The 22697-nt window shown below is 40.7% G+C and overlaps 1 protein-coding gene across 1 annotated transcript in view; it reads right to left on the bottom strand.

Annotated features, from left to right (window-relative positions):
• Positions 1-22697, bottom strand: part of LOC124795436 (dynein regulatory complex subunit 4) — a 136288-nt gene that overhangs the window by 111347 nt on the left and 2244 nt on the right. Inside the window, exon 2 of the mRNA XM_047259462.1 lies at positions 16602-16682. The gene's annotated coding sequence lies outside the window, so the exon portion shown is untranslated. The remainder of the gene's footprint in view (positions 1-16601; positions 16683-22697) is intronic.

The following is a 22697-nucleotide window of genomic DNA, read 5'->3' as shown; positions in this document are numbered from 1 at the left end:
TAGCAACCATTATGGTGAATCCATGAGATTGGGTGAAGATACTGTAAGATCAATAGCCAAAAAGGTGCCATGGGTGGCACATAATTTGGTAGGATCATTGAAGAGACACAGATCAAGATAAGAAAGAAACTGGTCAATCAGACAGCCACTACCAGAAAAAGTAGTACTTCCCCACAGGTGTGCACTGATACCCCAAGAAGGAGAAAAGGAAGGGGGTGGGGGAGAGTTGTTGAATTAAAGGGATCATCTCCAGTTAAGTAAGTGGCCTACCTGCAGATAAATAAACATTACAAATGCTGACTACAGGGGTCATTTGCACCCACACCACTATTACTTCCAATATGGTACAGACTACATATGTGCGAACCAGATTCCTCTAGATGCCCTCTTGAGAGCAGTACAATGCTGACAGACTGGTAACCTCAAAATGTTGGGAATAGTCATCAGTGAAATGTGTTTCTTGGAGAGCAACACAGATTGCAGATCAAGAGAAAATCAGTTGTATTTCTGGCCACAGGTGACAGTAACATCCATTACTGTTCCATTGGATCATCATATTGTGGGTGTGCTGTTTAGGCATGATGGTTCCAGCAGGACTGGTCACACCATCAGAATCACTGTCTATCATTGAAGCAGATGGAATCACATCAATGAATATTGGTTCAGAATCCTACAGTCTGTATTAGGTCTGCACCTGCCAAGCACGTTCCTAGCACTGTTGTGATACTGTTGGTGTTCCTTATGCTGTTTGTGACCATTTCAGCTTTCTCTTGTGGCTATGTCATCCTCCTGGCATTCTGGATTTGGTAAGCACCTGTGAGGTGCACTTTCTAGAGCATCAGGCACCTGTTGCAGTTGCATATTACATCTGCACCAGCTGCAGCAATCTCTTGTGGTGGTAGTTGCAGTCTGGTGTCCTGTACAATGTCTTCTGCTTGGTTATGTTGATGGTTTCAGATGGTTGATGTGCCCTATCTTATCCACGACCATTGTGTCTGTCTCCCAAGGAAGTAACTGCTACCTGTTGCCCCCTATGAGGCCTGATTCTTGTAACTAGAGAATGACGGTCAACTCCTGTTCCTGGATGTCCTGGTGAAGAGCAAAGCAGATGGCACATTTGCCCACAGTGTATATAGGAAACTAACATGCACCAACTTATATCCACAGGCAGACAGTTGCCACCACCCAGCACAGAAGAAATGGCTGCTCAGAACACTTGTACACCAAACCACAACACTCTCAGGCCCAGACAATTAGTGGATACTAAACAAGGGCCACCAACAAAGCAATACATCCTACAATATGACTTGATACAATGGAAGAGAGACACGCAAAAGAGACCAGAAAGGAATCCCTTCTACTGTATACAGGGCATATATCTGTTAAGATCAGCAGAATCCTGAGGAAACACAAAATTAAAAGTGTGTTCTGCCCGCTCAGCAAGATCAATGCACTCCTTGGAATGGCCTAGGATGACCTAGTGTTAAGAAAATCTCGTATTTACAATATACCTCATGAATGCGGCATGTCTTCATTGGTCAATCATCCAGAAGTGTGGACGTAAGACATAAGGAACACTAAAGACTTACCAGGTTACAACAGGCCACTAAATCAGCAATAGCAGAATATTGCCTGGAACTTGGACCCACTATGAATTATTACAAATCCACGATCCTGGCTCAAACACCTAAATTCTGGGGAACTGTCATCAATGAATCTATTGAAATCCAGATGGTGGAGAAGCTAATAAACCAGAAGCAGGGTACTGGCTCAGTACAGCATGGAATCCAACTTTGGAACCACTACAGAAACACCTGTAATGAGCCTCAGATGACAAGAGGTATAGTTAACAGGATCACGCCTCATACAGAGCTCCAGGCAGCAACTGCCTCCTCAGGAGATAGCCACAGTGGTCAAGGACAAAATAGCGAACAACATCAATCACCCGAAACCTCAGGCACAAAATCTGGGAGCACATATAATACGAAACACCAGAGAGCAGCTACCACCACAAGATATTACTGCAGCATGTGTGGACACAATATGCAACTCAAACAGCTGCATGGTGTTGCAGAAAGCGCACCTTGCAGGCACATACTGAATTCAGAATGCCGGGAGGATGGCATGGCCATGAGAGAAAACTGCAACAGTCGCAAACAGTGCAAGGAACATGTACAGTGTCACAATAGTGCTAGGAACATGCCTGGTGGATGTAAACCTAATACGGAACACCATGGGATGGCTGCCACCATGGAAGACAGCTGCAATGGGTGCAGACAGAAGAGAGAAATCCTGGAGGTGGATATCACCATAAGAAACAACCACAATGGACACAGATGGCATAGTGAACACCAGGCAACATCCAGGAACAAATACGGGGCCTGGTCAGAAAAGCAACCTATCTCAGGAAACATCTGATGAAGATGCTGAATTACATTGTTGAAATATCATGTTAGGAAGACACAGACCACCAGCAATATACAAAATTCTATGAGATGACAGCCATAAAGATGTCAGGGGAAAGGCTGGAGGAACTGTAATTGCAGCAAGATAGGTGAGAAAGGTGGAAAGGACAAGTGGGGATAATAAATGTGGTGTAAAAGAATATGTGGCTGTAGGAGTGATGAGGTGGGTGTAAGTAACTATTGATTTTGTGGTGGTAGGAAAATCCATTTCTGGTCACAATGAGAAACTTATATAGATAGAATGTTGAATAACCAAATCCTGAGAAGAGGCAAAGATTTCAGGGCATGTCACTGGTGGTTAAAGTGGCAAATACAGAGACCGCAGTGGAGATGACAGACAAGGAGTGAAAATGGTCAGAGTAGCATGGTAGTGAGTTTGCTAATGAGTATGCCTGTGACACAGCTATAAATATGTGGCAACACAGATGACAGAAAAAGATAGTGATAGCAACGAGTACATCAGACAATGACATTGGCAGGGACACCAGTGATGCAAATATTCCATCCTTGCAAGAGGGATGCCATTAATGGCAAAACACTTTAGTTTGCTAAGTAGAAATTTGTGATCCATTAATTCAAAGACTCTGGCAAGGTTACTGAATCTACCAGCTGGGTGATTTTTCCTGTTTAGTGCTGTCAGTACTTCATTTCTGAGCTCCAGAATTGCTTGCTGTATGGAGAATCCTGTACAAAAGTAAAAATGAGAAGTGATTAACAAATTCTGGTCAGTTAAACAAGTCAGTATTCTGTTATAGGCCACATAGTCAAATACTTACGAAAAGACTGGAAAGAGTGATACAGAGTGAACAAATAATAATAATTTGAGGTACAGCTTGTTCTACATTAATAAAAAGGTATAATGCAGATGGGTTAACCATAATGTCAGATGACTGGTCTAGTTATAAGGGGTTAGATGAAGTAGGGTACATGGATTTGGCTGTGAATCACTTGGTAGAATTTAGGTACAAAAGAAACAGGAGCATGTACAGACACAATTTAAGGATACTGGGGGCAATAAAAAGTATTATTGGGTTAGGGAAAAGGAGAACTTCAGTGTTATAGAGCCTTTTAGATGAGTATGACTAAAAGAATAATATTCCGCAAAACTGGTGCTTGTCTGTTTTTTAAACCCTCGTTGCCAGTTTTGTAAAGGGGGCAATAAAAAGAATTATTGGGTTAGGGAAAAGGAGAACTTCAGTGTTATAGAGCCATTTAGATGAGTATGACTAAAAGAATAATATTCCGCAAAACTGGTGCTTGTCTGTTTTTTAAACCCTCGTTGCCAGTTTTGTAAAGGCTTTGTCGCTACTGCTGTGGGGTCGCCTTTGTTGCTACGGTAGGCCGAGTTTGTGAGTTCATGAAATGGCTTCTGGTGCAGCACACCACTAAGACAATTTCTCCCTGCCACTATTACACAGATATTCCCCAGGGTCAGGTAACAGGATAGGAGAAAGAAGGTTCTACAACACCCCAACAAATTAATAACTGAGTCACACAAATTAGTTAAAAGGTTTACTTATCTTTTTGACTAGATGAATAATGAAGTCTGCAACATTGCTTGCAATATAATACAAAAAAGGCCCTCAATGGCTACGTGCAAATAATCATAGGTAAGCTCCATAGTACATAGCAATTGCAATTTACAGCAACTGTCTGTTCATATCTAAGAGTTCACTAAAAGATGTTCCCTGTATAAGTCAACCGTAGACAATGATCTATAACCACGTGAGCAAGAGCTGCTCTTTTACCTTACGAGTAGGTTTCTGTCTGTTGTCGTCTGGTCATTGGCAGATTGTACTCAGCCAGCAATTGGCTGAGGCAAAGTCGATAACTTCATCTTCAGTGCCACATGTGGCACTGTTGGAACTCATGCAAGTGGTGAGTCTCTATGGCACTGGCACCTGCTTGCATCTTTATGCCTGTGGTGCTTTTGCTCTGGCTGTGTCTTGTTTGGACAACACAGCAGTTTGAGTTTTTTTAAAGGTGCTGGATGTATGTGCCAATGAAAGAGAGATGAGTTTTTGTTTAGAAATGGTGGTGAATATTTTTTTTATTTGAATTTTTGCCACTATTTTTGTTTCAGTAATTTTGTTTTATTTTTAGTTTTGAAGTATTTCTTGGATGTCAACCTAATGGGGACACTAATCTGCTATTGGTAAGTACTGGCGCATATCCTATTACTGTAACTTTCATTTCTACACTGGTTTTGTCTAACAGTGATTTGCTATGTGGTGGTCCTTGCATTGTGTGATGATGTTGACAATTGTACCTACATCCGCATCCACACAGATACTCCACAAGTCACCACACAGTGCATACTAGAGGGTGCCCTGTACCACTACTTGTCATTTCCTTTCCTGTTTCCCTCACAAATAGAGAGGGAAAAACAACTATCTACATGCCTCCCTATGAGCCATAGTTTCTCTTATCTTCATGGTCCTTATGCACAATGTATGTTGGCGGCAGTAGAATCGTTTGGCAATCAGCTTCAAATGCCGGTTCTCTAAATTTTCTCAGCAGCGTTCCTCGAAAAGAGCATCGCCTTCCCTCCAGGGATTTTCATTCAAGGTCCCAAAGCAACCCCATAACACTTACACATTGTTCGAGCCCACCGGTAACAAATCTAGCAATCTGGTTCTGAACTGCTTCAATGTCTTCATTCAATTTGACCTGGTACGGATCACAAACACTCGACCAATACTCAAGAATAGGTCACACTAGTGTCCTATTTGCAGTCTCCTTTATAGGTGAAGCACTGCTTCCTAGAATTCTCCCAAAAAAATGAAGTCAACCATTTGCCTTCCCTACCACAGTTCTAACACGCTCCTTCCACCAAATATTGCTCTGCAATGTTATGCCCAGATATTTAAATAACTCGACTGTGTCAAGCAGGATACTACTGTATTTGAACTTCACAGATTTGATTTTCCTACTCATCCGCATTAACTCAAATTTTTCCACATTTAGGGCTACCTGCCATTCATCACATCAACTGGAAATTTTGTCCAAGTTGTCTTGTATCTTCCTACAGACACTCAACTTCGACACCTTATCATAAACCATGGCATCATCAGCATGCAGACTGTTGCCCGCCCTGTCTGCCAAATCATTTATGTACATAGAGAACAACAGCAGTTGAATCACACTTCCCTGGGGCACTCCTGACAATACCCTTGTCTCTGATGAACACTCGTGGTTGAGGACAACATACTGGTTTCTATTATTTAAGAAGTATTTGAGCCACTCACATATGTGTGAACTTATTACATATGCTCACAACTTAATTAACAACCTGCAATGGGGCACTTTGTCAAATGCTTTCTGGAAATCTAGAAATATGGAATTGCCTCTTGCCCTTGATCCACAGTTCGCAGTATATCATGTGAGAAAAGGGCAATCTGAGATTCACACAAGTGACGCTTTCTAAAACCTTGCTGATTCATGGGTGTAAGCTTCTTGTCTCAGGAAAGTATATTATACTCAAAATGAGAATATGTGCAAGGATTCTGCAGCAAACAGAAGTTAGGGATATTGGTCTGTAATTTTGCAGATCTGCTCTTTTACCCTTCTTATACACCAGAGTCATCTGCACTTTTTCCAGTCACTTGGGACTTGGGCCGGGTGAGAGATTCATGACAAATGCAAGCTAATAAGGGGCCAGTGTCATAGAGCAGTCTTTGTAAAATCAAACTGGGATTCCATCTGGACATAGTGATTTATTTGCTATCAAATCTTTAGGTTGTTTCTCTATGCCAGGTATGCTTATTACTATGTTGTCCGTACAGGAGTCTGTCTGATAGTCAAATGATGATATTTTTGTTCAGGTTTCCTATGTTAATGATTTCTTGAACGTGAAATTTAAAACTTCGGATTTTGTTTTGCTATCTTCAATTGCCACACCAGGCTGGTCAACAAGGGCTAAATGTAAGCCTTAGTGATTTTATGTAAGACCAGAATTTCCTTGGTTTCTCTGCCAAATCTTTTGTTAAGGTGTAATGGTGTTATTTGTTGTATGTTTTAGCCGAGTGGTCTAAGGCGCTGCAGTCATGGACTGTGCGGCTGGTCCCGGGGGAGGTTTGAGTCCTCCCTCGGGCATGGCTGTGTGTGTTTGTCCTTAGGATAATTTAGGTTAAGTAGTGCGTAAGCTTAGGGACTGATGACCTTAGCAGTTAAGTCCCATAACATTTCACACACATTTGAACATTTTTTTTTGTTGTTGTTGTTGTTGTTGTTGTATGTTTCACACATAGATCTTTTCACAGATGCACAAATCTCCACAAACCTTGGCTTGTCATCTTTTGTACATTCTGTTTTGAGCCTTGAGTGGAACAGCCTCTGTTTCCTCAGCATCTACCAAATTTCATTATTAAACAATGGTGGGTCTTTTCCATCCTTTGTCCACTTACTCAGCACGTAACTCTCCAGACCATAATTTACAATCTGCTTAACCTTTGCCCATAATTCCTTTACATCCATCTTACTGGAACTAAGTCATGCCAATTCACTAATTGAGATGCTAATAACCGCTTATCTGCTTTATCTAGCAGAAACGCTCTCCTGGCTTCTTGACTGATTTATTAACTTTTGTAATCATAGTTGCTATAATGACAATATGATCACTAATATTCGTTTATATACTGACATTATCGATAAGGTCTGGTCTGTTTGTAGCTATGAGGTCTGAGATATTTCCATTGTGTGTGAGCTGCTGAGCTAGCTGCTCAAGATAGTTTTCAGAAAATGTGTTCAAAAGTATTTCACATGAATGTGTCTGTACCCCCTGCAATGAATCCATAGACATCCAAGTTTATACTCTGCAGGTTAAAGGCGCATCCAACAAGTATCACACGATCTGGGTATTTACACACTATTGACCATAGACTTTCTTTGAATGACTATAGAACTGTCATAGCAGAAATACTTAGCCAGCAAAAACATCCAACAATTAACTAGGTTTCACCTACACCTGCTATATGCGGACAGATGACTGGACTGTCACACTCAACTTTGACCTCAACAGAGACAATATTTTTGTCAATTACAATGAACACTCCCCCTCCTATGGCTTCTAATCTGTCTTTATGATATACGTTCCATGACTCACTAAATATCTCAGAGCTTTCCACTTTGGGTTCAGCCAGCTCTTGGTCCCAAGAATAATTTGAGCACAATAACTTTCCTGGAGGACAGTAAATTCGGGAACTTAATTACAAATACTTTGTCAGTTTACTGATAAAATTGTGATCACCATTTGATTTCCCTTTCTGCATACTGACTGGCAAGTGTTCATCAGAGCATGTCAAACTACTGCCTAGTCTAAAAAACCCTCACGTGCGCTCCACAAATACTTTGCTACCTGAGTAGGTGCTTCCTTTGTGTAGGGCAACCCAGACCTATCAAGGGGAGTCTTACAAATCCCCACGTGATAACACAGGTCTAGAAATCTGCAGCCGAGACCGTCACAGAGTCGATGAAGCCTTTGATTGAGACCCTCCACTTGACTCCAGATCATAGGACCCCAATCAACGCTGGGAACAATGCTGCAAATTGCGAGCTCTGCTTGCACCCCATGTGAGGCCAGCAGTCTTCATTGCCTCTGCCAGCTGCCAGTACAAATTGAGGATTGCCTCAGAACCCATGTGACAGGTGCCGTTGGTGCCAACGTGAGTCACAAATGCAGATGACTGCATTCTGCATGCTTGATAGCCATAAGTAAGGCCACCTCCACATCTATTATGAGGAACCCTGGCAGACATACCAAGTGCACATTGGCTTCCTTTCCAGTCCTGAATGCTATTTGCCTATGGGACTCCACAACGTGCCTAACACTGGAGCACCCAATAACTAGTAGACCCCTCCCCCACATGTGCCTTCTCAGTCCATGCTGAATGAGCAGCCGCCTGTCCATTCACAGGGTGAATACCGTATTTACTCGAATCTAAGCCGCACCTGAAAAATGAGACTCGAAATAAAGGAAAAAAAAAAAAAAAAGTCCCGAATCTAAGCCGCACCTGAAATTTGAGTCTCGAAATTCAAGGGGAGAGAAAAGTTTTAGCCTGCACCTCCAAATCGAAACAAAGTTGGTCCATTGTAGTATGAAACACAATTTAGGTCGAATGAATGACGATATAGCTACAGTAGTTTGGTTCGAGTCGTGAGCTAAGCAGATAAGCTTTACCACGTAGCCATTGCTATGTGTCAGGCGCACCGTCCGTATTTATACGGGTACCCTTCATTTTTCACGTGCTTCGTCTGGTTTGAATCGATTGCTTATTTTGCTTTGATCTGATAAGTGCCGTTTTCTTTGTTATAGGTGTTTACATCACTCTAAGCTGAAAATGCATTACTGTACTGTGTCATGCATTGTTTGTCGCATTCTGATAGTGCATGTTTATGGCCTGTCGCCGCTCGCGGCATGGCTTGCTTTTATGCGCGCTACCGCCGTGTACAATTAAAAAAAAGAGAGAGAATCGTCTCATTAGCAAAACAATGGCAAGAGACTGCTATTTTTTGTTACTTACACTGCTGCTTTCTTTGATAATGATCAACAAGAACTAAATAATAGACTGTGTATGATACAACATGTTCTGAACGAGAGTTAGGCGAAAATTTTTCTCCGCTTGAAAATCTTTGCGGCCGCTTCTTTAGTACATCAAATTCTGCACAGAAATTAGAGTCATCTTAGATTTTAAAATCTAGTCAGTTGCCGTGCTTCATTTCTGACTGTATCACTATTAGGCATAAGAATAATACGAATATAAACATGATAAGATACGTATATTCTTCCGCATTTGCTGTTGTCTCACTCTAGTTTCGTAGTTTATTAGGCAGACAGGATTTAAATGAGATAGCAGCAAACACGAGCGCTACATATATTTGACGGCAGAAGTTAGTTGTGGCGGCACCTACCAACATTTTTCAGAACTTCCGCATGCTTTGCACTTGATTCTAAACCGCAGGCGGTTTTTTGGATTACAAAAACCGGAAAAAAAGTGCGGCTTAGATTCGAGTAAATACGGTAGATGAGCCTAGGCAGCCAGTCTCCACATTGTCCCTCTGCCTCAAGTGACGCAAATGCATCCCAGCTGCCACTCACCCTGCTGTGAAGGCAGCTCCAAGGTGTTGGGGGCACAAGGAGGTGCTTCAAAAGCAGAGCCAGTGTGCAAAACAAGTGACACCTGAGGTGTCCCATGTGATGTGCCACATTCTGCACCACCACAGCACTCCGGGGCAGCAGCCTGAAGGTGACTGACCATAGCCAAAAGCAGATCCAGCTGTTCGCAAACTGTGGCCAGCTCCTCCTACATCTGCACACAGTATGCACGCACCCTAGCCATCCTAGCAAGATGTAACTGAAGAAGTGAACTACAAAAGCAGACAATTCTAGAGATGCAGCTTGCTACCCTCCTGATGTGTTGCCAATGGGCACTGATGCGTTAGCAAGCTATGTAACTGACTGTTCAGTGAGCAATTATTGTGCTACAGACTGAATGAATTTACACTTACAAAACCACTAGATTAAACCTCCTAAACAGAGAAACACACATGAAATTTAATAAATATTCTACGAGGAAAACACAGGAAAAGATAAACACTTAAGTGGGCATTGTACTAGTACTTGTATATCAGCCAAGAGCAGGAGCACTTTGACACTGGTGTTAGCAAATTCGTAGAAAGCAATTGAGTACACGTTGAGGAGGAGGTAGTGTGAAAAGCGAGATGTATTTTCTCAAATTATGGAAGAAGTTCTGAATTTCTGAGAGAGTGTTTATTTACTTTGTGACTCAGGAGAACAGCTTAATGTTACAATAATGGATTGGTTTATCTTGAGGCCTAGATTTGGATGTGATTTGGTGAAGTCAACGAATCTTACAGTGGAAATGGTGTCTGTGGTGACACACTGATCTGTAGCGTAACAAGAGTTCTAGGTTAGGTTGGAATGCAACAGGGCGGTTGTGTGTTGGCGAAGACAACGAATCTGACAGCACAAAAGATATAATTGGAAACAGGCTGAACAGTAACTTAGTGCAAGATCTAGATTTGGTTGGAATGGAACAGTTAGGTTGTGAGTTGGCAAAAACAATGAGGCTGACAGCAGAAAAGGTAAATGTGGTGACAGATCGATCTGTAGTGTAGCCCAAGGTCTAGGTAAGGTTGGAATGCAACAGTCTGCTTGTGAGCTGGTGAAGCCAATGAATCTGACAGATGAGAAGGTATCTGAGGTGACAGGCTGATCTCTAGTGTAGCCCAAGGTTTAAGACAGGTTAGATTGGTTGTGAGGTGGTGAAGCAAACGAATCTGAAAGCATAAATGTATCTGCAGTGTAGTGTAGCTTGAGGTCTAGCCTAGGTTGGAATGCAATAGTTTAGTTGTGAGTTGGTGAAGCCAACAAATCTGACTGCAGGAAAGTTATCTGTTGTGACAGTCTGATCTGTAGCATAACCTGAGGTCTATGTTATCTTAGAAGTCACTAGTTTTCTCAATGAAAGCCAAGAAAACTAAATGCGGGATGAGACTCACTTTTAGCATAGCAAGAGATCTATGTTAGCCTTAATCTGCAAATTTTGTTGAGGTTATGCCAACATGAATGTACAATGCGTGGTTGATTTGTATCACATGTCTAGATATATGACCCTCTTTGCAATAACCTACTTGTATTTCTGACTTTGTCAAATAGTTGGAGTAGGTGGTTTAGTTAAGCCTCAATAGTAGAAAATTGCCACTGATGTTATCTATGAACGATTATTGTCATTGACTGACAACATTCTAATGTTTTCACTTAGTTTGCTACAATGCTTATTTGGTTTAGTTCTGAATATGTTCAGATTTATGAGAAATTATTTATTAGAAATATTTCATTTTTACCAAGTACAAGGTAAGCTACATTTATTTGTGAAGCAAATATTATTTCTAAGAATAGTGGGAGCCATTGTTAAAAATAGCAGACTTACGAAAAAGTACCTGAGACTGTAAATGCATTTATAGTTTACTTCACTTGTACGATAGTTTTGGCCTCTTTTCTTTAGAAGCATGGTTTTTTATCATTACATGTGCTGCATTTTGAGAAATTTAATGTGTATTTTTTACTTTGGCAGTTTCTGTCATTTTCACAAAACACTGGTAGTTATTGTTGTTTGTATACCGTCAGTACTATATGACTATGTTTCCAGGTCAACTATTGTGTTACAACACTCAAAACACTGTTCAACACCATGTTCATTAACATGCAGGGCCTGGGACTTAACTCAATTTTTTGCATGTATAGCCACTCCCTCTTACTTTTCATGAGTTCTGCAGTAGTATGCTAGCAGCATGTATCCACCACAATGAATCTGTTCGTTTCCAGTGATTTCCATGTGGTTTTCTAATAAACAAAACAAGTCTGCTGAAATTCCATCATCTTTTCATTTTCTGGAACAGAAATGAGAATTTCCCCTTTTTCATTTGTTACCATATCATGATAAGGAAAGTTGCTACTCACCATATAGCAGAGATGCCAAGTCACAGATAGGCACAACAAAGAGATTTACACACTTAAAGCTTTAGGCCAATGGCCTTTATCAACAAGACACAGATAAGCACACACACGCTCACGCAAATGCAACTCACACACATGACTGCAGTCTCAGGCAACTGAAACCACACTACAAGCAGCAACACTAGTGCATGATGGGAGTGGCAACTGGGTGAGGGAAAGGAGGAGGCTGGGATGGGGAGGGTGAGGGTTAGTATGGTGGGGATGGCGGACAGTGAAGTGCTGCAAGTTGGGCGGTGGGCAGGTGAGATGTGGGGAGGGGGAGGGGGAGTAGTGGAAATGGAGAGAAATAGAGAGAAATAAATAAATAATAAAATGAAAAACATAAGAAAACGCAGGGTGTGATGGTGGAATGATGGCTATGTAGTGCTGGAATAGGAGCACGGAAGGGGCTGGATGGGTGAGGACAGCGACTAATGAAGGTTGAGGCCTGGAGGGTTACAAGAACGTAGGATGTATTGGAGGGAAAGTTCCCACCTGTGCAATTCAGAAAAGCTGATGTTGGTGGGAAGGATCCATATGGCACAGGCTGTGAAGCAGTCATTGAAATGAAGGATATCATGTTTGGCAGTGTGTTCAGCAACAGGGTGGTCTACTTGTTTCGTGGCCACAGTCTGTTGGTGGCCATCCATGCAGACAGACAGCTTGTTGGTTGTCATGCCTACATAGAATGCGGCACAGTGGTTGCAGCTTAGCTTATAGACCACATGACTGGTTTCGCAGGTAGCCCTGCCTTTGATAGGGTTGGTGATGTTAGTGACCGGACTGGAGTACATGGTGATGGGAGGATGTATGGGACAGGTCTTGCGTTTATGTCTATTACAGGGGTATGAGCCATGAGTAAGGGATTAGGAGCAGGTGTTGTGTAAGGATGGATGAATATATTGTGTAGGTTTGGTGGACAGTGGAATACCACTGTGGGAGGGGTGGGAAGGATAGTGAGCAGGACATTTCTCATTTCAAGGCAAGACGAGAGGTAATCAAAACCCTGGCAGAGAATGTAATTCAGTTGCTCCAGTTCTGGATGGTACTGAGTTACAAGGGGAATGCTCCTCTGTAGCTGGACGGTGGGAATTTGGGAGGTGGTGGGAGACTGGAAAGATAAGGCAAGGGAGATTTGTTTTTGTACAAGGTTGGGAGGATAATTACGGTCAGTGAAGGCTTCAGTGAGACCCTCGGTATATTTCGAGATGGACTGCTCATCACTGCAAATGCGACAACCACGGGTGGCTAGGCTGTACGGAAGGGGCTTCTTGGTATGGAATGGGTGGCAGCTGTCAGAGTGGAGGTATTGCTGGTGGTTAGTAGGTTTGATATGGATGAAGGTACTGATGAAGGTGGAGGTCAACATCTAGGAAGGTGGCCTGTTGGGTTCAGTAGGACCAGGTAAAGCAAATGGGGGAGAAGTTGTTGAGGTTCTGGAGGAATGTTAAAGACCTTCTCTCCTTTTACCAGTCCCTACAGTGAAAACACTTTTTTGCCACCAACTCGACCAATCAGATGCAACCAATGACCAATACTGAACCTTGCCTAACTTATTTCACTCCTCCACCAACCATGATCCACCCACACCGCCCCCAACCCATCCCCAGAGTTTCTTAACCTAAAACTTTGCCTCACCATCATTCCCCAAATCCCTCAACATACAGACTATCCTCACATCCGCAGAAAGAACTGCAGTCCATCATCTAAAAGCTGATCCCGACATTATAATCCTACCTGTGGACAAAGGCACCACCACTGTTGTTCTGAACCACAAGGATTACCTAGCAGAACGACTCCACCAGCTATCAGGTACTTCCACCTACAAACATTGCCACAGTGACCCCATTCCAGTAATTCAGCAGGATCTCCAGTCACTACTCAAATCCTTAGGCCCATCCCAGAACCTCTCCCTGGAGTCCATCAGTCTACTCACCCCTAAAACTCCCCGCACTCCTACCTTCTACATGCTTCCTAAAGTCCATAAACTTAACCACCCAGGATGCCCCATTGTGGCTGGTTACTGTACCCCCACTGGGAGAATCTTTGCTCTCGTAGACGACACCTTCAACCTATTACCCAGAACCTACCCTCCTATATAGAAGATACCAACCATTTCCTCCACCATCTCTTCACAGTTCCTGTCCCTTTACCCCACGGTGCCCTACTCATCACTATTGATGACACCTCCCTGTACACTAACATTCCTAATGGCCATGGACTTACCGCTATTGAACACTACCTTTCCCAACGCCTGATGGACTCCAAAGAACAACCTCCTTCCTAGTCGCCATGAGCAAATATATCCTCACCCAAAATTACTTCTCCTTTCAAGGCATTCCCTACAAACAAATCTGGGGTAAGGCTATGGACACCCACATGGCACCATCCTATGCCAACCTATTCATGGGCCACCTAGGGTAATCCTTCCTAAACACCCAGAATCTTAAACCCCTTACCTGGCTTAGATTCACTGATGACATCTTTGCTATCTGGATAGAAGGTGATGTCACCCTATCCACATTCCTCCAGAACCTCAACAACTTCTCCCCCATTTGCTTCACCTGGTCCTACTGAAGCCAACAAGCCACCTTCCTAGATGTTGACCTCCACCTCAAAGATGGCTTCATCATTACCTCCATCCATATGAAACCTACTAATCACCAGCAATACCTCCTCTTCGACAGCTGCCACCCATTCCATACCAAGAAGTCCCTTCTGTACAGCCTAGCCACGCATGGTTGTCGCATCTGCATTGATGAGCAGTCCATCTCAAAATATACCGAGGGTCTCACTGAAGCCTTCACTGACCATAAATATCCTCCCAACCATGTGCATAAACAAATCTCCCGTGCCTTATCATTCCAGTCTCTCACCACCTCCTAAAGCCCCACCGTCCAGCCACAGAGGAGCATTCCCCTTGTAACTCAGTACCATCCAGGACTGGAGCAACTGAATTACATTCTCCACCAGGGTTTCGATTACTTCTCGTCTTTCCCTGAAATGAGAAATTTCCTGCCCACTATCCTTCCCACCCCTCCCACAATGGTATTCCGATGTCTACCGAACCTACACAATTTACTCATCACACAATATACTCATCCATCCTTACACAACCCCTATTCCCAGTCCCTTACCTCATGGCTCATACCCCTGTAGTAGACATAAATGCAAGACCTGTCCCATACATCCTCCCATCACCACCTACTCCAATCCAGTCACTAACATCACCTATCCTATCAAAGGCAGAGCTACCTGTGAAACCAGTCATGTGGTCTATAAGCTAAGCTGCAACCACTGTGCCGCATTCTATGTAGGCATGACAACCAATAAGCTGTCTGTCTGCATGAATGGCCACGAAACAAGTGGGCCACCCTGTTGCTGAATACGCTGCCAAACATGAGATCTTTCATTTCAATGACTGCTTCAAATTCTGTGCCATATGGATCCTTCTCACCAATATCAGCTTTTCTGAATTGCACTGGTGGGAACCTTCCCTGCAATACATCCTAGTTTCCGTAACCCTCCGGGCCTCAACCATCAACCTTCATTACTTGCTATCCTCACCCATCCAGCCCCTTCCCTGCTCCCATTCCACCACTACACAGCCATCATTCCACCATCACACTCAGCGTTTTTTTTATTTATTTTATATTATTTTTTATTTATTTCTCTCTATTTCTCTCCTTTTCTACTACTTCCCCTTCCCCCTCCCTACTTCTCACCTGCCCGCCACCCAACCTGCAGCACTTCACTGTCCACCATCCCCACCATACTATCCCTTCCCCTCCCCCCTCCTCTTTTCCCCCACCCAGTCACCACTCCCATCATGCACTGGTGTTGCTGCTCTCAGTGTGGTTTCAGTTGCCTGAGATTGCAGTCGTGTGTATGAGTTGCATCTGCGTGAGTGTGTGTGGGCATATTTGTGTCTACTGTTGACAAAGGCCATTGGCCTAAAGCTTTAAGTGTGAAAATCTTTTTGTTGTGCCTATCTGTGACTCAGCATCTCCACTATACGGTGAGCAGCAACTTTTCTTCTCATAATATTGTTACCTTCCATCCTGGATTTTCCAATGTTTGAGTTTTTATTTGTAAGGTTTCTGATGTTTTGGTGGCAGTCTCCAAATGCTTTTCCTTTAATATCCTTTACTTGCAATATTTAATTTTAGTAGTAGCTGTATCAACAGTAACTATATTTATTCTGCAGTCCTGTCTTTTAGACAAATTTATCCCCAAAAAAGACTTGTCAACATATTCTAAATCACAGAGCTATGATGGATACTGCTTTGATCAGATTGAATATTTCTGACAATCAGCTGTGTAAGTAGCTTCTTACCAGAAGCTTTCAGATGCAAACTATGCAATGTATGATATGTCCCAGTGATCAGCAATGCACCACTCACACAGATGTGTGGAGGTTCCTCTCCCCTGCTATGCACTAACATGTTCTCAGTAATGTTTTACCACAAAGAACACTTGGATGATATTTTACTCTTATGCTGCACTTACCAAAATGTTCCCAATTTAATACATGAATTGAATAAATTACACAAAAACATTAAGCTTATCGTAGAACATGAATGCAATAATATCGTTAATGTTTTGCAGCTATTACTTACGAGCAGTCAGCAGAAGCACATTTTGAGGACCATCCAAAAGCTCATAACCACTGATTCCATTATTCCAGCTACTTCTTGATGCTACAACACAAAAAAAAAAAAAAAACATTTTTGTCAGGCATTAATAAGTAGACTGCTTAAATGACCATTAAATGAAAATAAAATACAAATGGCTATATCTACTATGATACACTGCATGGGAGAAGGACGGCATAGTAGAACTGTATTCTATAAAACACTGAAACACAAACATTCAGAAAATCCTCAGCTGTCTAACATCAAGTCTAAGATTTTAGCTTACAGGATTACTAGACCCTCTTTTATTGTTGAATTCTTTGTACTCTGTCAACATATGCTATTTCATTTCTTCCCTCAAATGCAGTGAAATACACCTCCTCTGAGACATGATGTAATGCTACTGCATGCATTATAATTTTCAGCAATGCTATATAATGTGTTCATGTATTTTATTTTTTGAGGGGTGTTTTATATCAAAGTGTCATGATTTAACTAAATCAATGATTTACTTATTATGCAAAGTGTACATTTCAGCAGTGTCATGAAATGTGATGAAATGTTTTCACTTTTTCAGTAGTGTTTTTATTTTCATAATTTCTTGTTCATTGATTTACTTATTGTACATATTGCACTCACAGTATAGATGATGTACTTGGAACACCCCTTCCACTTACGTACTGAGCAAAGTGCATACTCCACTCTTAATGTACTGGTTTCACATTCAGGAAGACTGAGATTTATTCCCCATCTGCTTGACCTTGACTAGGGTTTTCCGTGGATTCCCCAAGTTGCTAAGGTGAATGCTGGGGTGGTTCCTTCGATTAGGCCCTGCCCGACTTCTCCCGTATCTTCATATTATCATACCCTACTCTGTTAATTGTTTTATATGTATATATTATTCCTGTAATATTTCTGACTTGTCCAATATTGTTGCACAAAATGGTCTAGAGACGAATAAATAAGACAAGAAATTTACCACTTTCATTCTGTGGTTTATTCCAAAAAACCAAGTTTGTATTTTTTCTGCCTTCATATTTAATTTGTATTGTCCTTTTACTGTTAATCACATTATTCAGTATTCTGACTTGTAATGCAGACCTGATTCTGCTGTTACAGTATTATTATTGTTTTAATGATATTATAGACATGATACACGAGTTTTAATTTAATTTTTTGGGCAATGTAAGTTAATGAGGAGGTCATGTTATTATGACACCAAGTTCACATTCCGAAGAACCAGGAATTAAAATCCCTGCCTACCATTCAAATTAAGGTTTGCCATAGCTCCTTTCAATTTCTCAGGTAAATCCTAAAAAAGGTGCAATGAAAAAGATACATACAATTTCCTTCTCTAATACAACCTTACAGCCCATCTCTAGTGGCCTCGACTTCTAAAGGTCATCTACACCAAATCTTCTTCTTTTTACCATGCATATAACTTTACTGAATACTTAATACTGCTTCCATACTACTGTAGCCCATTTCTTACTCAGTTTGTGGATGTACATACTTCATCGAGAGTGTTATGTGCTTTGTTCTGTGTGTAATTTGTAATTAATTTTGAGAAATTAACTGGAATGCAGTATCATGGATGAACAGTACTCTGTTGGACAGATAGTAAGTGAAGTGTGTCACAAAACAGTTTACTGTTCAGTTTCAAAAAACTTGAAAAATGTCAATGACTTTGATGAAGTTAGACAAACTTTGTTTAAATTTTGAGTAAGTTCTTCTGCAACATCAGTGTTTGAGTATCATGAGAAAAAATATATTCTGAAGTACAACCACATTTTTGGAAGAAATTGCTGTGACCCACTTAAAGTTCATAAAAAGCCTATTACTAAAGGTTTGAGGGAAATAAAACTTGAACATTTGTCCTTGTTATGTGAGAGTGAAACAGCTTCCCAAGTGAAATGCAATATGATTTCTGGAAATTCCCTGGGCCCAAATAGTTACTCAAAAACATTTGTTGTGAATCCAGAACCAGAATCATGTAACCTTGTTTATGACATTTATATTCCTAATGAGGAAGCTGTTAGCATATTGGATTTTGCTTGTTCTAAGTTAGATGTATCTCCTGCTTCGAAATTAGTAAAATTAAGCAGCAGAAAAAGAAAAGCAGCTATTGAAAATAAGGTACAACAAATTTCAGACAAAATTAGAAAAGACTTGGAGTCATGCTGTAATAATACAGATACCAACATTATTTCTAAAGATGAATAAAACCTACCACCAGCACCATCTGACACTGAATATTTGAGCTTAATAGAGAAATTAAAAATTAAATGTTCAGTGACATCTAAAGAGGAAAAAGCTAAACTTTTAAGTTTGCTCCCTGGCTCATGGTCAAGAGAAAAAATAGTTCATAAATTCAATGTTTCTCATCATTTGGTTAAACTAACCCAAAAATTAGTGAAAGAGCACAGTATTCTTTCACTTTTGGGAAAGAACAAAGGAGTAGGTATAAGTGAAGAAACAATTAAAAAGATCCATCAGTTTTTTGAAGATGATGAAAACAGTACAATGTGCCCAAGTTGTAAAGACAGTAAAGATTTGTTACAAATGGAGTTAAAGTAACAAAGCAGTAACAACTAGTGCTGTCAAATTTAAATGAACTTTATGTAGCTTTCAAAAATTCTCACCCTGAATGCAAATTTGGAAGGTCAAAATTTTGTGACCTCCACCATAAGTGGTGTATTTTGGCTGGATCCTCAGAGACACACTTCATATGTGTTTGTTTATATCATCAAAATGTCAAACTGATGATTGCGGGTGCAAAACTCAGTGATCTTAAGTTGTTTATAACATCCAAATGTCAAACTGATGATTGTGAGTGCAAAATTGCTAGAGTTACAAGATTTAACATTCTGTGATACTAACAGTTATGACTTCATGATGAGTTTGTGTAATAAATGCTCTGGTAAGGAAACCGTTACTGAATTGTTTCATGAATATGATGAGGAAATGCCAGACAGTATTACCTTCAAACAGTGGGTCACAACTGACAGTGGTTAAATCTCAGGAAGAGTACTTGTAATCTTTAATTGATGACTTACAAAAACTCAAAAGTCACCACTATGTTTCTAAAATCCAAAGTAAGTTTCTGAAGGACAAAAAAGCACAAATTCATGAAACTGAATGCGTAGTGCTAGCTGATTTCGCAGAAAATTGTACATTTGTGATTCAGGATGCAATACAAGGGTACCATTGGGTCAATGACCAGGCAACAGTGCATCCATTTATTCTCTACTTTAAAAATGTGAAAGATGAAGTTTGCAGTTCTTCAATTTGCATGCTACGTGACTACTTGGAGCACAACAGTTTGGCTGTACACGTGTTTCAAAAGTATGTAATAAATTACACAAAAGAAAATATCCCAAGGTTGAGAAGTTGATATACTTTTCAGACGGAAGAAGTAGTCAGTATAAAGAATAAAAAGAATTTTTCAAATCTGTGCAACCACAAAGGAAACTTTGGGTTGGAGGCTCAATGGCACTTTTTTGCATCTTGCCATGGTAAAAATGCATGTGATGGAGTAGGAGGTACAACAAAATGTGAAGTAAGTAAAGCCAGCCTACAAAGGCCAACCACAGACCAAATTCTCACAGTATAGGACATGTATGTCTTTTGCAAAGATAATATTAAAGGCATTACCTATTTTCTGATCAAGAAAGAAGAAGTGGTTGTGCATGTGAAAACAACACTTCAAACCAGATTTGAAAACTGTATAGCAATGAAAGGAACAAGGCATTTCCACAAATTCCTTGGCCCTGCATAAAACTTGGTTCGATGCTATGTAACATCAGAAACCAAAATTTATGAGGATCATTGTGTCAGTAAAATTACAATCTCTGTCTTTAACACTGAATGACATAGTGGCATGTGTGTATGATGGACAGTGGTGGCTTGCAGAGGTTGAAAGAATAAGTTTGGAAAACGATGTCTTTGTGCATTTTTACCACCCTGTGAGCCTAAGAACATCATTCAAGAAATCTACTAGTGACAAAGTTTGGATACCAATGAATAACGTTTTAAAGAAACTTTCAGTGCTTGAACTTACCACACCAACTGGGAGGTCTAATTCTAGCTATATCACAGAAGCTGTGTGAAGAAATAAGTGTTCTTAACATTCACCACCAGGTTTAGGATCAGTCGCATCTCGAAGGATATTAATTGAAAATATTTATTTTAAGTATGTCAAAATAATATAAATGTTAATTTCAGTGATGTTTCCACTTTTTGGATATCATTCAGTACCTTAATTCAATAATAATTGATTATATTCTGCCAATATCACACATGTGAATAGGCAACAGTCATAAGCTCAATGTAGAGTACCGGTAATGTGAATTATCTCCTCATTTTCAAAGATTCATATCTTTGTTCACAGTCAGATATCAATGGTGAAATTTTTACAGTACGTTGCTACCATATAGGTGTACAAACTGTGCAAAAATCATATTTTTATATTCAGTCTCACCTCAGGTAACTAACACCAAACTTTACAAATAATGAAAATTTTCAAATTTCAAAAATTTATAAAAAATTAAGAAAACATTTGTAAGTGTTCTTGCTCTATATGAGGCTAGTAGTGTATGATATCTAACTATTGGAAAAAAATAGACTCTCATAAATCACTCCTTGTTAGTTATTTTTGGGCCTAAAAGAGTGGATTTTTGAAAATTTGGATACCAAACTTTGGAGGTTATTTTTGAGTTTAGGGTATTGAGTGTAATAGACAATTTGTAGAGGACACTTTTCTAACAACAATCATGTCAGTTGCAATGTTGTAATTCACCCCAGTGCAGAGATATTCATATTTTCGCTAAAAACTATTTTGAAGTTCTCAATTATAGTGTAATCACATATAAGATAATGAAAATATTTAAAAATCGTCAAGCAACCAACTTAATTTTTATTGGACCACTTCATTTGGATTGACCCACCAGTACTGTACATCTACAGATAAAAACTTATTTAAATTACACAGCTGTGGCAGTAGATGTTGCATATCTTAGCAGAGAAATCTGAATTCTGGCAAGTTTTCATCTGAATTCCATTAAGTTTTGCTACAATGTTAATCGATTGAGATTTATTATATGAATGTATCATGTCTGTTCTTCTGGACATGTCTGAAAGAACAGACACCATGTGGAACCTGCACCTGAGATACATTTTATGTAAATTGAAGGTGGAGCACGGAGAAAGGAAAAGAAAGGGAAGGAACTACTGATGTCAGCTGCATCAGGACTTTATGAGGAATCAGCAGCGATGAGTGAAAATATGTTCTGCAGCAGGATTCAAACCCAGGATCTCCTGCTTACTAGGCAGTTGCATTAACCACTGAAACAGCCGGACACTGTGTGTAATTCACATACACAGACTATCTCGGTACATTTCCCAGACGACCCACATTCCCACCTAGCGCCATTTATCCGCAGTTCCGTCTATGTCCTCCAAGCTCATTAATTCTAAATTTCTGCAGGAGGTTGAACAATATTGTGCATCTGCACTGAAGGTTGTGGATTCTTCGAGGCAAATCAATTATATGAATGCAAGATGTCTGTACTTTCGGGCAGACAACATGCATTCATATAACCAATTCACATCAATGGGCAATGAATCCACAACCTTTAGTGCGGATGCACAATACTGTTTGACCTCCAGTGGGAATACAAAATTAATAAGTATGCAGGACATGAGTGGGGTTGTGGATAGGGCAGGTGGTGCTAGGTGGGAATGTGGGTTCCCTTGTGAGTGTACTGAGATAGTCCGTACATTTGCAATATGCACTGTGTCCAGATTGCACAGGGCTTAACCCAACTGCCTAGTACACAGGAGACCCCAGGTTCAAATACCTGTCCGGCACACACTTTCTCTCATCACCAATGATTCCACATATAGTCCAAATGCAGCTGACATCAATAGTTTCTTCCCCTTCTTTTCCTTCCTACTCCCTCCACCATCAATTTACACAATGTTACGAAAACAGTGCTCCAATTGAAGGAGAAAATCCACATGACTACTGGGCAGTGTTATCACAATCTAACACATGTTACCCTGTGGAGTTATCTTTCATAC

The sequence above is a fragment of the Schistocerca piceifrons genome, chromosome 4 (genome assembly GCF_021461385.2).
Source record: "Schistocerca piceifrons isolate TAMUIC-IGC-003096 chromosome 4, iqSchPice1.1, whole genome shotgun sequence".
In the NCBI taxonomy this organism is placed as follows: domain Eukaryota; kingdom Metazoa; phylum Arthropoda; class Insecta; order Orthoptera; family Acrididae; genus Schistocerca; species Schistocerca piceifrons.
This window is presented reverse-complemented; position numbering and strand designations above follow the sequence as displayed.